Below are 13,168 nucleotides of genomic sequence, written 5' to 3'. Positions count from 1 at the left end.
AGCCAATTTACCTCACAGGGTTGTTGTTGGGATAAAATGAAAGGAAAGGCCTGCATAGACTGCCTTGAAATCCTGGAGAAAGGTGGGATATAAATCTAATAAATAACAACAATCTGGATGATAGGTGGGAATGCTATCAAAATTTAATATGGAGGATTGTGGCTTGAAAGAAGTAAAGCATCCTTGCCTAGAATTTTACATGCTTCAGTAGAAACGGTCTTATTTCCCTATAGATTCTGACCACCACGCGTGGTTACATTACACCATGCATGAGTTTTTTTCTCTTGTGACTCTTGAATGTACTAAACTGTTGTTTGTCTCTTCCATTTAATCTTTCACAATGGCTTTTTAATTTGAAATCTTCTGTTCCAAATACTTCTACCTTGGTGTCTCACATTATAGTAGCTAGAACTAAATTGTGTCCTATGAGCATGGGTTGGTTTGAACTGGATAAAATAGCCTTTCTGCCTTTTGTTTTGTTGCTATTGTAGTCTTGGATGCTTCTTGGCTGGGCATACCAGTGTGCCAAATAGGCATAATGCTGAAATGGAAACTTCAGAAACTAATGGCTTGCAGTTTTATAGATGGATGTAGGCCAGTGTTGGAAGGTTCAAAGGAAAGCAAGTAATTTTCTGAAACTGTACATGCAAAAGGGTCATTAACATGCAAGGCAAAAACTAGCCTGCAGAAACTCATAAAAATGTAAGCATTCTCAGCTGACCCATGCCAGAGGGGTTGGTTCGTAATCACTCAAATTATCGACAGCTATATAAAGTAGTCAGAGACAGTTCTTGCGTGTCAACCAATTGCTCTAGAAGCAGCTCTGGATTATCTGCAAGAGAAATTAATCTTTGTTTTTCTTGAGCATTTCAGATATATGATGGGACAGTTTTTCTCAATGTGGCCCCTTCCAGTTGGGTTGGGGCTACAACTTCTATAGTAGCATCATCTTGCCAATAAAGATGTATAGGGAATTTTAATTTTAATACACATGGTAGGCAAATTTGTCTTACCATATACCTGATTATTGTATATGCATGTAGTATTTTCTGTATCAGTATGAATATTTGAAGTTAGTATGACAATGTTTATCTCATATAATAAACATTGATGTAGCCATTACTGAGTGACTCCAGACACTAGCTTTTGATGTAGTGACCTAACAGTTATAAATCAGTACAACAAACTGCAAATAATACCATTTCTAAGCTGAACCTCTTAGTTTTGGTGTAAAATATGAAACCTAGAAGAGGAGGTGGATCCACACACTGCAGCAGTCTGAATACTCCACAGCAGCTGCATTTTTTTTTTTTTAAGTAATAGTATAAGGATGAAAAATAATGCCGCAGTTATGTTAAATGCAGGCTTAAGCTGATCTAATATCCCAAAGCTAGAATCTTCCTAAGAGGGACTTGAGTTGCAGTTTGTTTAAACCATGACTTTTGTCTAAATAGAGAAAAGAGATCCCTAATACTTTCATGAGCCAGTTTGGTCTAGGGGTTAAGGCACCAGGCTAGAAACCGAGAGACTGTGAGTTCTAGTCCTGCCTTAGGCATGAAAGCCAGCTGGGTGGCCTTAGGCCAGTCTCTCTCTCTCAGCCTTAGGACGCAGACAATGGCAAACCACTGCCAAAATCTTGCCAAGAAAACTGCAGGGACTAGTCCAGGCAGTCACCAGGAGTAAAAACTGACTCGAAGGCACCAAAAAACCCCAACCTTTCCACAGTGCTGGATGCTGTCACATTAAAGAAATGTTAGCCTTGCCAGTGTTGCAGATTGCAAAAGAGTGAAGCTGTGCAGCTGGACAGATTTGCTGTAATATTCTCTCATCTTAGGTACATCCCTAGCAAGGCCATCTATAGGACATTTTGGAAACCGGGTATATCAACGTGCCCTGTACGTGGATGTAGATCTACATTTTACTGTCAGTTGTAACAAGACCTGTGGGGGATCTGCATTATCCCCCAAGATCTATGAGGATATTTGTTGTTTTCCTTTAATTCATCACTATGAATTAACATCTAAAGCCCAAGAGAACAAGCCACGGGTGATTCTGGCAGGTATCTTTATCACAGGCAGCATTTGGGCCTTAAGTACTATTAAGCCACTGGCATCCTGCTTGTACCTCTTGCCAAGATTGCTGTATCTGCCTATGACAACTGAGCGCTATTTCAATTCAGATGGGCAAAGGATTGCAGCCAGCCCTCCCTGATCCTCCCAGCACTGAAAAGTAAGTTATGGAATTGTACTCTTTTCATTGTCAGCTTTCATTTAGCCTTTCCCTGCCAATCTTCAGTTTCTGTTCTGTTATCCCCAGCTAAGGATTTTGCTGCTTGGGTTGTTATACACACCTTGCTAGATACAGTGATTTAGAGTGGAATACTTTGGGAATGGTAATACTGCAATAATGGCTTTTCTTGAATTGCAGTCAGGGATTGAGGAGGTAGGAGCTTGGCAGACCGGTAGTTCTGGGTACTGGACATGTGAGGATGCTAAATGTATGTTCTTAGTACCCTGCAAATGGTGCTGGTTCAGATTAAGAGACTGGCAAGGTTTAAACAGCATTTGTTTGGTTTCAGGGTAGTGCGATAGGTGAACCCAGCTGCTGTGGTTGTAAATCATGGTTTGTGACTTAATGCAATGTGTGAACCTAGCCACCTATAGCCTATTCAACAAACCTTGGTTATGCAAACTATGAGTTAAGCATGGCATATGAATCTATAGTACTGCTTCTTCCACCCCACCCACCCCACCCACAATTACATTTCATCTTTTCCTCACCTACAGGTGCATGGTAACTTTCTTGAAGTTAGAAACTATGAGTTTGAAGATTTTGACTACTTGCCAGTATGAGGGGGAAAAGCAGCATTGCATAACATCTTCAGCAAAAGATTTCTGTTTTGATCTCAAGTAGTTTACCTTAATTCTTTATATTCAGCTCATCTTTCTAGTACAGATGGTAGAGGACAAGCACATTGATGTTTACTCTTAAGAGGTCTCTAAGGCCAGTGCAGGGCCCTCCAGATACATTGAGGCTAGAGTTCTCATGGTGGCTGGAATGACAACTTTGGTTATTCTGACTGAGAATTTGTTGTCTCAGCATATTTGTTGTCTCAGAGCATGGGGTTGGGAATAGCTGGCCTATGGTATTTCACAAAATTCCAGATTTCTGCCAACTGTTTTCTTGCCTCTGTTATTACTGTGTTTTTAGGGATGGCATATCTAACTTCCACTACATGGAAAAGTCATCTGAGGTACGAAATGAGAGATAATTTCAGCTCTTTAGGGTCAGATCTCAAGCTGACTTTGGCTGCTTCTGTGACTATTGTGTGCTGTGCCCTCTGAAGACGAGCCAGAGCTATGCCTAGTAACATTCACAAACATTTCCTGTGCACGCAGTGCTCTGACTTCAATCAGCAACTTGGGTTAAAGGGCATTCATTTTAAGCTATGAAATATATTCCTCCATTTTAAAAATCTGCTTTTTATATTTACCCAGCTATCAGATTTATAAGGCTGCTGGACTCTGTAGTGATTCTGTGTAGCATACAACACTAAAAACAATGCAAAAGTCATATAAAGAAGAAAGAACAGTAACATCCAGACAGAGCAATAAAACATAAAACCTAACATAAATATTCCCATAAGAGTCCCACCATCTACCTGAGCTGACTGGAGGAAAAAACATGTTTTTAAGGACTCTTTGAACACAAGCAGGGTAGGGGCCTTACAGATTTCTGGGAGGATGCTATTCTAGAGGGTGGATGCTACAACACAGAAGGTTTGTTTCTTGGGTCCCATAAGAGAACACTGTTTGTTTGATAGGACTTGGAGCATGCCAACTCTGTCTGATCTACAGGATAGGCAGAAACGTTTGGAGATAGATGGACCTGTGCATTTAAAGTGTGTTTAAATTCAAAATGTAATTCATTTCTGTATATTTTCCCCCCTTCCCTTCATATCCTCTGAACTCCCTTAAAAATGTTGTTTGCATGGGCTTAATTTGTCTTGCGTTCCTGTGTTAAACATTGTGTGCACTGTAGAAAAGACAGCCTGTGGAACAAACTGGTAAACTTGGCACCATCTGCTCCTAATGACACACCTCTGCACTCTGTTATAAACTTCAGTTTGGTTTCACAGTTGTGCAATTATAGATTGTTTGATGTAGGCTTAGTGGCAGTTTGAATCTAGTCATTGTGGATTGTAAAACATGGCTTAGCAAGGTATGTTGGACTCTGCCAATTGTATCAGCAAATGATGGTTTTACACAATGTGTGAAAGCTGCTTTGGTGTCTCTAGTAGAAGAAATTGTTCTTGCTATAGCGTTTACAGATATGGAAGTTTAAACAGAGGAGAAAGAGGAATGTTTTAAGGAAAATTCATTCTGTTGAAAATTCCAAATGGCACAATGTTTTATGCCAAGTTACAAATGATTCATTTTAGAGAAAAGGGTTTTTTAAAAGCTTGATAGTTACAAGTGAGGGCCTGCATAAACTTCAGGTTTTTCTAAGGTTCCCCCCCCCCCTCACATGGAAAGGGCAGTAAGAAAAAAATCCCAGTCTTTCCCTTCTCGAAATGTTTCATCACTGCTTTTAAAACCTTCTAGATTTTGCCTGAGGCCTTGAGGATAGTTCAGATAAACTGCAGTAAACAATGAGTCAGATACGGTGCAGCTTAGAAAAAGGTAACAGTCTGGAGAAACTTGCTATTCTGCATGACTTCAACCTGCTTATGACAAAAACCTCTTTGACCATTTAGAGGCTAGGAATTGAAGAAGTCCTGCTGTCATGCAGACATCCAGCTTAAGTGCAGTATACTCCATTTGGCAGTGTTTTCCAGAGTCTTGGACCTGGATGCTATTCATCCACTATTGTCTATTCCTTTTTAAGCTGGAGACGCAGAAGATTCAGCCTTGGATTGCCAGTGTGTCAGAATGTTTTATGCACATGCCAACTTCTGCCAACTCTGTAAAACTTAGCATTCCTGGAGTTAGCATAGCATCAGAAAAACACAACTTCTGGTTGATACACCATGCAGATAGCAAGCCCTTGTAAATGCATCAATACTCAGCTTTTGCAAGATCAAGGGAAGAGATGAGATATAGGCTCAGTGAAACAGGGTAATATGGTGCCTATGACACCACTAACATGGGGCCTCCAGAACTGAAATAGAGGTTGACATGATTTGAGATCTGTTATTGCAGACAAATTTGCTCATTTACTATTTTAATTCTACAACTAATTAGTTGGTGCTCACATCTAAACGTCTGATGGTAGCACAACTTGAAAAGGTTGCTGACCGGGACATATTGTGAAACTATATGAAGCTATTGAGAAAAAAATTGATCTTCCCAAATATTCTGACACTATGTTCTATCAAGTATTAGCAGATTTTTAATCCTTGGGGGGGGATGCTGAAGAGATTAGAGTCTGCTGTCCTGAGCTGCTGTACTCTGACACATAATAGACGTCCATATCTTTCTTCTTTGTCCCTTCTGTGAATCTTCATGGGTGTTTGTGTTTGGGGAAAGAGGTGTCTGCATTTTTCCATATTTTTAATAATGCATACCTGCTATGTCTTTGTGGTTTTCCAGTGGTAAAATTTGGGGTTTTCTAATTAGAGCACATAAAGGCTCTAAACAGCTGTCATTTCATCTGAGGAAGGGTATTGCTTTGTAGTCCAGGATCGTAATAAATTTAAATTTCTAAGCATATATTCAGCAAGTTTTTATATGAGAAATGAGTGGAATAACAAGTTATGTAGATGAGGAGAGAAAGCTTGCAATGTTAGTTTGCATCCAGCTACTATCAACTGGACAGCAGGGACCAACAGTAAAAATGAAATAATATTCTTGAGAGATGCTGAGAAAGCATGCAGAAAAAGAAAATGAACTTCATGTGGCAATTGTTAAAAGATGCATGTGGAAAAGACAGTTGGCTGAGCAAAATTTCTCTCTTTCCATGCAAGGGAACAGTATGAAACAATTTTACTCTGCTAATTATTTAATAATTCCCAGATTTTTGGCTAGCTTATAAATATTTTCCAAATGAGCGCTGAGTAACAGCAGTGGCAGCAAGTTATAGTGCTAAGGAGAGCTTGATTTGGACCAACAGACTGAGACTACTGAAATGCTCAAATGCTTGGGATTGGGTTGCACCCTTTTTGGCTTTTCAGACATATTTAAAATCTAAAGCTAAATCTAAAATCATTACCTTAAGAAAAAAAATCACCCAATTTTATAATTTTTATTTTGACAGTAAACACCGCAGGGACCTGTCCAGGCAGTGCCCAAGAGTCAATATTGACTCAAAGGCACACACACACTTTGTTTGATGTTTCTTAACACTATTTTCTGGTTTGTTTCCTATTGCCAAAGCCAGATGTGTAGAATGAACACACTCAGTGACCTGCTTTGCACGTAATTCTTAGCAGTAAAACCATTTGCTTTGGGTTATGCATGATATATCAGTCCACACATCATGGAATTACGTGTAAACAAGGCCATTATGGATTGCTCAGCAAACTGTGCTGTTAAACAATAACTTGGCTTAAGATCATATTATGAGCTGCAGACTTTTATTTTACTTGCTCCATATTTGTTAGAATAGCTTTTGTAGGCATCTGCAGAAATGCCCCATTGTTGTCAAAATGATGAAAGTCTTGTGTTGTTGCACCTCAAGCTCCACCCCTTTGAAGTGTGTATGTGATATAATAATGCATGCACAAAATGGGCAACGCTTATGGCACAGTGCTGCCCTCCCAACCTCCCTCTGCAGATTCCACAGAAGATCTAGCTTCCTTCATCTGTCTTCACACAGATATTTCAGAAACCTGTTGAACCTCTTGAGTTTAGGGTGGTGGTTTTGCTGCAAGACAGTCCTCTGAACTGAAAGGCCTGGGACTGAAATAGTGTACATGCAATCTAAAAACATTAAATTATGTAGAAATCTGACACTTATTGCTCTAAATGCTTCCTCACACCTCTAGCAGAAGAACACACTCTTCAAATTCTAGACCAGACCTGCTTGGTTGGAATCCCTCAGCTCTCCAATTATAAGGTCAGGACCAAGCTTTGCCAATTTTACTGCTATGTGCTAGTTTACTTTGAAAGTGTTATTCTGGGCAGGAGATTTTTTACTTACCCCTTTCAGACCTATTTTTTCAAACAATCATGAAATAGACAAAGCTTCTCTCCCTCTCCTCATTGTTTGCTCCAGGTTCCTGCACAAAGGTGTGTCAGATAAAACTTCCACCTTGGTTGGCTTTTTAAGGGCCCCTCTGCAGGACAAGACTCCCATTAGTGTAGAGCAGCTCGAAAACTTACATGAGTAGAGAAATGGGTACTCTCACCCCAGTGGGAGGAAAAATGCTGGTGGCGCCTTGCAAAGGAGACAGGAGCAGTTGCCAGTAACGCAGAAGCTGTGCACGCCTGAAAAAGACGTGAAGCAATGGAAACCCCGCCTCCTGCGCTTGCCAGCTGGGCTCTGCTCTAGGAAGGAGGCAATGGCAAACCACTTCTGAAACTCCTTGCCTTGAAAACTGCAGGGACTTGTCCAGGCAGTCGCCGCAGAATCGATAATGATTGAGTGCGGATTAAAAAAAAAAAAACCGAATGGAGAGATAAGAGATTGAGTAATGTAACATTCCCGCATGCATTTACAAATATCCCAGTATCATTTGTGATACCTAGTATTGGTTTTCTCAGGTTCTAAAGCTTGTCCTTCAGTAGTGATAGGATGCTATATTAATATATAAATCTGCATTTTAGAGAAAGTCTAGTAACTGGACCCTCGGTTTAGTCATGGTCTGTAATTCCGCAGCCAGATGATGAAAGAGTGGCAGAGTGTTGGCACAAACTGAGATATCTTTCCTTCATGTGAATAAGGAGATGGCTGCTTGTATGCCAGAAATCTTCAGAGGACATAAGAATGTACTGAAACACTCAAAGATGCAAGATTAAGAGGAAGCAACCTATAGGGACAGCCTCATCAAAATAAAAGGCGTCATCAGACATGAATCCTAATCAGTCTCTTAAGGTCATTTGGCAACATTTGATGGAAAGGGCTGTCCTAGAACAATATATGCAGCTATTCTTCTACTTCAGAAAATTTTATACTAATTCTTGTATTCAGATCCTACTTGTTCTAGGAGCATCAGATAAAAGTGTGATACCAGATAGGCAGTTGTTGTAATTAAGGTTGGAACCAGTCTATTCAGTTGCTTTTTTTTTTTCCTCTCGCCATATCCTGAGAAGTTTCAGGGAGCATCGCTTGCATAAATTTCTTGGCACTACAAAAGAACCCTTCATTTAATATGCAGCATGTGTGGTGGTCTGCAGTTTCTCCTCCTCCTTGTTTCCTGATTTTGCTGTTGCCCTCAGACCCTGAGAATAGATCTTGAATGATGAGCAGGGGCGAATGGAAGTCAGCCAATGTCCTGGGCCCACACCAGAATCCTTCTTGCAGGGTGAATGAGGAAAAAGGAAGAGTAAGAACAAGCAAATGGTAAGGCCTTGTAGGCCCAGAATAAAGCCTTCTGAATGCAAGTTTCTATTATTTATGTTCAGAGGCCAACTGAAACATCAGCTTCTACCGTGCTTCTACTTTGCGCTGGTGATACAGTGCAAAGTGTAGCCTAGAATGTAGGTGACAGCTTTCATGTTTATCAAGCAACTGATCTCAACTAATCACACACAATTTTTTGAGGAGAAAGGGGATGCAACTTGAGAAACAGGCGAATGAAGAACAATATAGACTAAGGATGAGGGACAAATGTTACATTTCATTGTTTTTTTCACTCTCCAACTTAATAGGAAGGAAAAAATTAAGTAACTGTCTCATACAGATTTCGGTAATTTAGTGGTAACGATTGTGTGTTTGTGCTCTGTACTGAACATAGACACATCCTTCTGGTTATGAGATCAAGCCTCAGTGCCTGAAAAATGATTAGAAGTGTAGACCTAATCTGTATTAAGCAAGAAGGTTGATTTTACCCTGTTTGCAGTGATCCCCATCAGCACTTTGATTATACTTTTTCTTTTAGTGCATTTGCATCTGCATCTTCCCTTTCTTTAGAATTGTGCAGTAATGCATATTGCAAGCCAAATATATCCAAAAGTAAAATAATGATGTCTTTCACATCCTGTTGAGAATGTTCTTTCTCTCTTCATGTGCTAACTCAGAGACTTTGCCTTTTAATTTGGACATTAATATTTTGCATGGGGCCTCTGGTGAGTTAAATAGTCGGAACTATTATCTGGGCATACTACTTTGATAAACGCTGACATGGAATTAAGGCACCATAAATATGTTTCAGTGAATCAGCAGTCATTCAAGCAGTGTGGAGCTTCAGTTTCACCTCTTTCTCTGGCTGTGCTAGGGGGAATAAGAGTTGCATTTTTTAGTTTGGGTGGAATCCAAAGGATGACGAGAAAGAGCAACCTTCAAATGTAGGCAGGATTTGGCAGTCTTTTTGCATAAAATGGTTTTCATAGTTTTGTTGTGTCAAAAGTAGATTGGATTATTTCTTATCCGGATGGCGCTTTCTTTATATAAGCCTCCCAGGGAGTCTTATTTGTAGACAGCTGAAGATGAGGGCCCTGCTGATTCATATTAGTGCTCTATAGAGATCAGCATGCTGTTTCTACTTGTGGCCAACCAGCTATCTTTGGGAAGCAAAATTTGAAGGGAAAACTATTCTCTGCTCTTGCTCATCCTCACAGCACCTAAAATGTCTTGTGGCTAGGTAGTACGCAACTTGTTAAACTATGATTCAGCAGTCTTCCTCCAAGGCATTTCCCCTTCCCCTTCTCTAACCATGTAATCTTATTGTTCAGCCAAAATCTGTTGTTTAACATCCACTGTGCTTAACTTAAAACAAGTCAGTGTTAAACTGTGGTTTATGAAGTTTGTCTAATCTAAAGTGATTGCAATGAATCCTAATTGCTATTTCTGAGTGGGACAGAATGATAATATGTTACTAAGTTGCCAAGAAAAGGTAGATCATACAAACAAAGAGGAGGCTCATTTAGGTAGTATTAAGCTGTAGTTTTGTGATGTATTTGCATGTGACTATTCTTTGAATTTAGTATTATTTTTAGAATAAATTGATTTCCAGAAGAAAATGGCTATAGAGAAGTGAAATAGAAATCACATTCCAAGTTTTGAATAATCTCTTTTAATTTGTTGGGTACAGATTTAGGCTAATGATAATATAACATTTTTTTTAAAATAGTGCGACCCCATATTCTACTCTGTTGAGTATTTTGCTTTTGCTAAGGCATTAAACTATTTTAGCAGTACTGTTTTAAGAAAATATAAGTTATATTCCACTGACACTGTATTTCTTTGTTTAGGCTATTTTTAGGCCATTTTGAGAAAGTTAACAAAGTGATACAAAATTATTACTAAATCATAGGAAATTAACAGTATTTTTTTAAAAGGTTAAAACAGCAAACCAATTTTAAAAGCGTGATAGTGCAGATTTACTGTTAGTGCTGTTTTCTCTCCTATTGTTTAGTTTAGCTCATATAGATGGGTGTTTTCTACAAGAAGTTGGTTGGCAATCTTCAGGGTTGGATTAGTTGACTGATTCAATGAAGAATGGCATTCCCAAATAAAATGATTCAACTATGAGTAACATTAAGACCTGCAGTAAATTAACTAAGCTCTTCTTTTATAATTATATCCCTCCCCCCATAAAACAAAATGTTTCATATACTGTTGTCATTAATAGCAGAATTGAATTGAGATCCTCCCACCATTTTACTCCTGACTTCCTGGGTAACAATTCCTGAAAGAAGTCAAACAGTTCCCTATTTTATTTCAGAAGGTGGTTCTGTTTCTTCAATCTCCTAACTTCCTGCACTGTTGCTTTGTTAACACCTTAGGAGAAAGATTTATCGCCAGTTATATAGAAGCTGGCCCTGACCTGAGACCAGATACCTAACTTGAATTTGTTATTTCAGTAGTGCTGCTGGAAAGAGCCCTCAGCAGATGTTGCACAGCTCTCTCCCTTCTGTTCATAGAGTTCGTAATTGCAGCTGGGAATGAAGGCATTCCCACATGCCAGAGTATTTGCTTGAATATTGAGAAAGTTGTGCCCACAATGGTCAATCCATACCCATAATGATCAGCACTTCTGTGGACAGAAGAATTGGAACTGCAGGTTCATTTAAAATGATTCAACTTTCTTTCACCTTTTGTAGTGATTTCTCTTAGGCTTATAACAGGGAAAACCCATCAAGTATGATTACCCATAGAGTGTACTGTATCTTTAGAAGGAATTTATTTTTTTAAAAAACCTTTCAAAATAGTGCCCTTAACTATTCTCTTTCCGGCTACTAAGCATTATAATGAAGGCTATAAACAGATTTTTGTCAGATTAAAGGCCACATTTGTCCTTTGAGTAATATGCTGGAGGTCATACTCCAAAAAGAAGGCTAGGCCAGGGCATACATCTAAATTTAAATGAAATGAATCTAGTGAATATAATTATTCTCCATTTGATTACTATTTTCCCTTTCTGTCATTTTAAAAATTATAATTTGGTTGCGAGTTAAGAGTTGCTTCCAGTGATTTGGGGAATGGCATGGTGTCCTGGGGGCTCAAGTTATCCTCTGAGCTAGAAGGCAGATACAACACACATAATATTGGTATTATCTGATCTATCTTTAAGACTGTACTATGGAGATTAAGCATGTAGCTTTATTCTCCCATTGCATCATAGCATCAGCAACATGATGCCCAGAAGTTCTTATTCACCTCTAGGGTGAATGCTAAATTACAGGTTGTGCCACATAAAGTGTAATATAATTAAACCCTCCAAAGCATGTATTCTCTTTGGAATGGAAATATGCTAAATCAAGAGGCTTGAGTTTAACTCACTGACTTCATAATTAGTTTCTTCTCTCTGCCCAAGACTGTGTTAACTGGGATGATCTTTTGTTAAATGGGAACCAAAGAATATTCAGGGTTAGTAATGTAACATGTATCATTCAGCTTTCATACAAAGGTTCTGAAAAATGGTGCTGTTAAACTGCTCTGTGTTGGTGGTTCTTATCTGTAGGATTATTATATTAATTATTTTGAACTTTATGGAACATTACTGCAGTAGCTACAATTTTTAGTACTTTCTGTAGAACCTCCTACCTCAAACATTCTTATCTTTTTAGCTTGCGTGCCTCAAGTTTCATGCATCGTTGAGACTCATGAGTATAACCCAATCAAAGCGATTTCTGAAGTCGATAGAAAATGTTCTGTAACGTTTGAAATTTATTTTCAGCCTAATTTTGTACCTAATGTTATCTGTGAATCTACATTAGTACCGTAGCATTAGGAAATTGTATACTTAGAGCCTAGGCATTAGGACTGTGTGAAGACTCATTTTGGAGCAATGATTTAAATGAGATTCAGTCCAGTATTTGAATTGATGAGTTGATGTGAAGTGTTGAATTGAATTAGGTATCTTTGAATTGCTTTGGGGAGATTTAAACTGATTCAGTAGACTTTCTTATGCTTCTGGCACTGGCAGTATGTTTACGTTGTAGCTTTCTTTGCATTTTTTATTAAAGCAGAAGGAACACTGACTAGTGGGATGGGCTCCTTGATGTTGTCACGAATAGCAAGCCAGTGAGCAGTCCCCTCCTATCAGAGAATTTCTTTGTTTACAAATTCCTTTAGCTTTTTTCTCTGTTACTTACCTGTCTCTTGTACTGAATGAAACTTGTGCAAGTGAATCTTTAGGTTAGCTTGTGTGCGTGCATGCAATAATCTGTCTTTTTTATATCATAGGATATTATGTGTGTAATGAGTATAACACTCATTTCTTTGAATGCGGAAGGTGTAGGGTGTCCTCAGGATGGTAAGGGTCTTGATGCAACTGCACAATCGAAGCCCCACCTTTTTGTTGTGGTTTGTTTGTGTAACACATGTAAAAAGGAGCAGAACTTTGATCATGTTGTTGCAGCTACCATCTTTACTTTTTGACACTGTGGGCCCCTGTGGTAAAGTGAAAGAGTGTATTCTTCAGTATCGTTTATTCATTCATTCGTACATTTCCTTCAGTTCAGACGCTGCCCAGTTCCTCCAGACTCTAGGCAGCTTACAACATTAAAAGCAAGAAAACAATGGGAATGAAGATCATGCGCCTCTGGAAGAGGGAAGATACTTA

At 39.0% G+C, this 13,168-nt stretch overlaps 1 protein-coding gene across 3 annotated transcripts in view; it reads left to right on the top strand.

Annotated features, from left to right (window-relative positions):
- The window catches only part of CD82 (CD82 molecule), a 65,637-nt gene that overhangs the window by 5,327 nt on the left and 47,142 nt on the right, over positions 1-13,168 (top strand). Inside the window, exon 1 of one of the 3 annotated variants that reach the window (XM_088145752.1) lies at positions 7,035-7,056. The exons of the other annotated variants lie outside the window; for them this stretch is intronic. The gene's annotated coding sequence lies outside the window, so the exon portion shown is untranslated. Of the gene's footprint in view, positions 1-7,034; positions 7,057-13,168 lie in introns of those variants that run through there. 3 annotated transcript variants of the gene reach the window in all.

Source organism: Python bivittatus, unplaced genomic scaffold, assembly GCF_059951505.1.
Source record: "Python bivittatus isolate LINGU-HERP-01145 unplaced genomic scaffold, Pbiv_v1 ctg000480_np1212, whole genome shotgun sequence".
Lineage (NCBI taxonomy): Eukaryota > Metazoa > Chordata > Lepidosauria > Squamata > Pythonidae > Python > Python bivittatus.
This window is presented reverse-complemented; position numbering and strand designations above follow the sequence as displayed.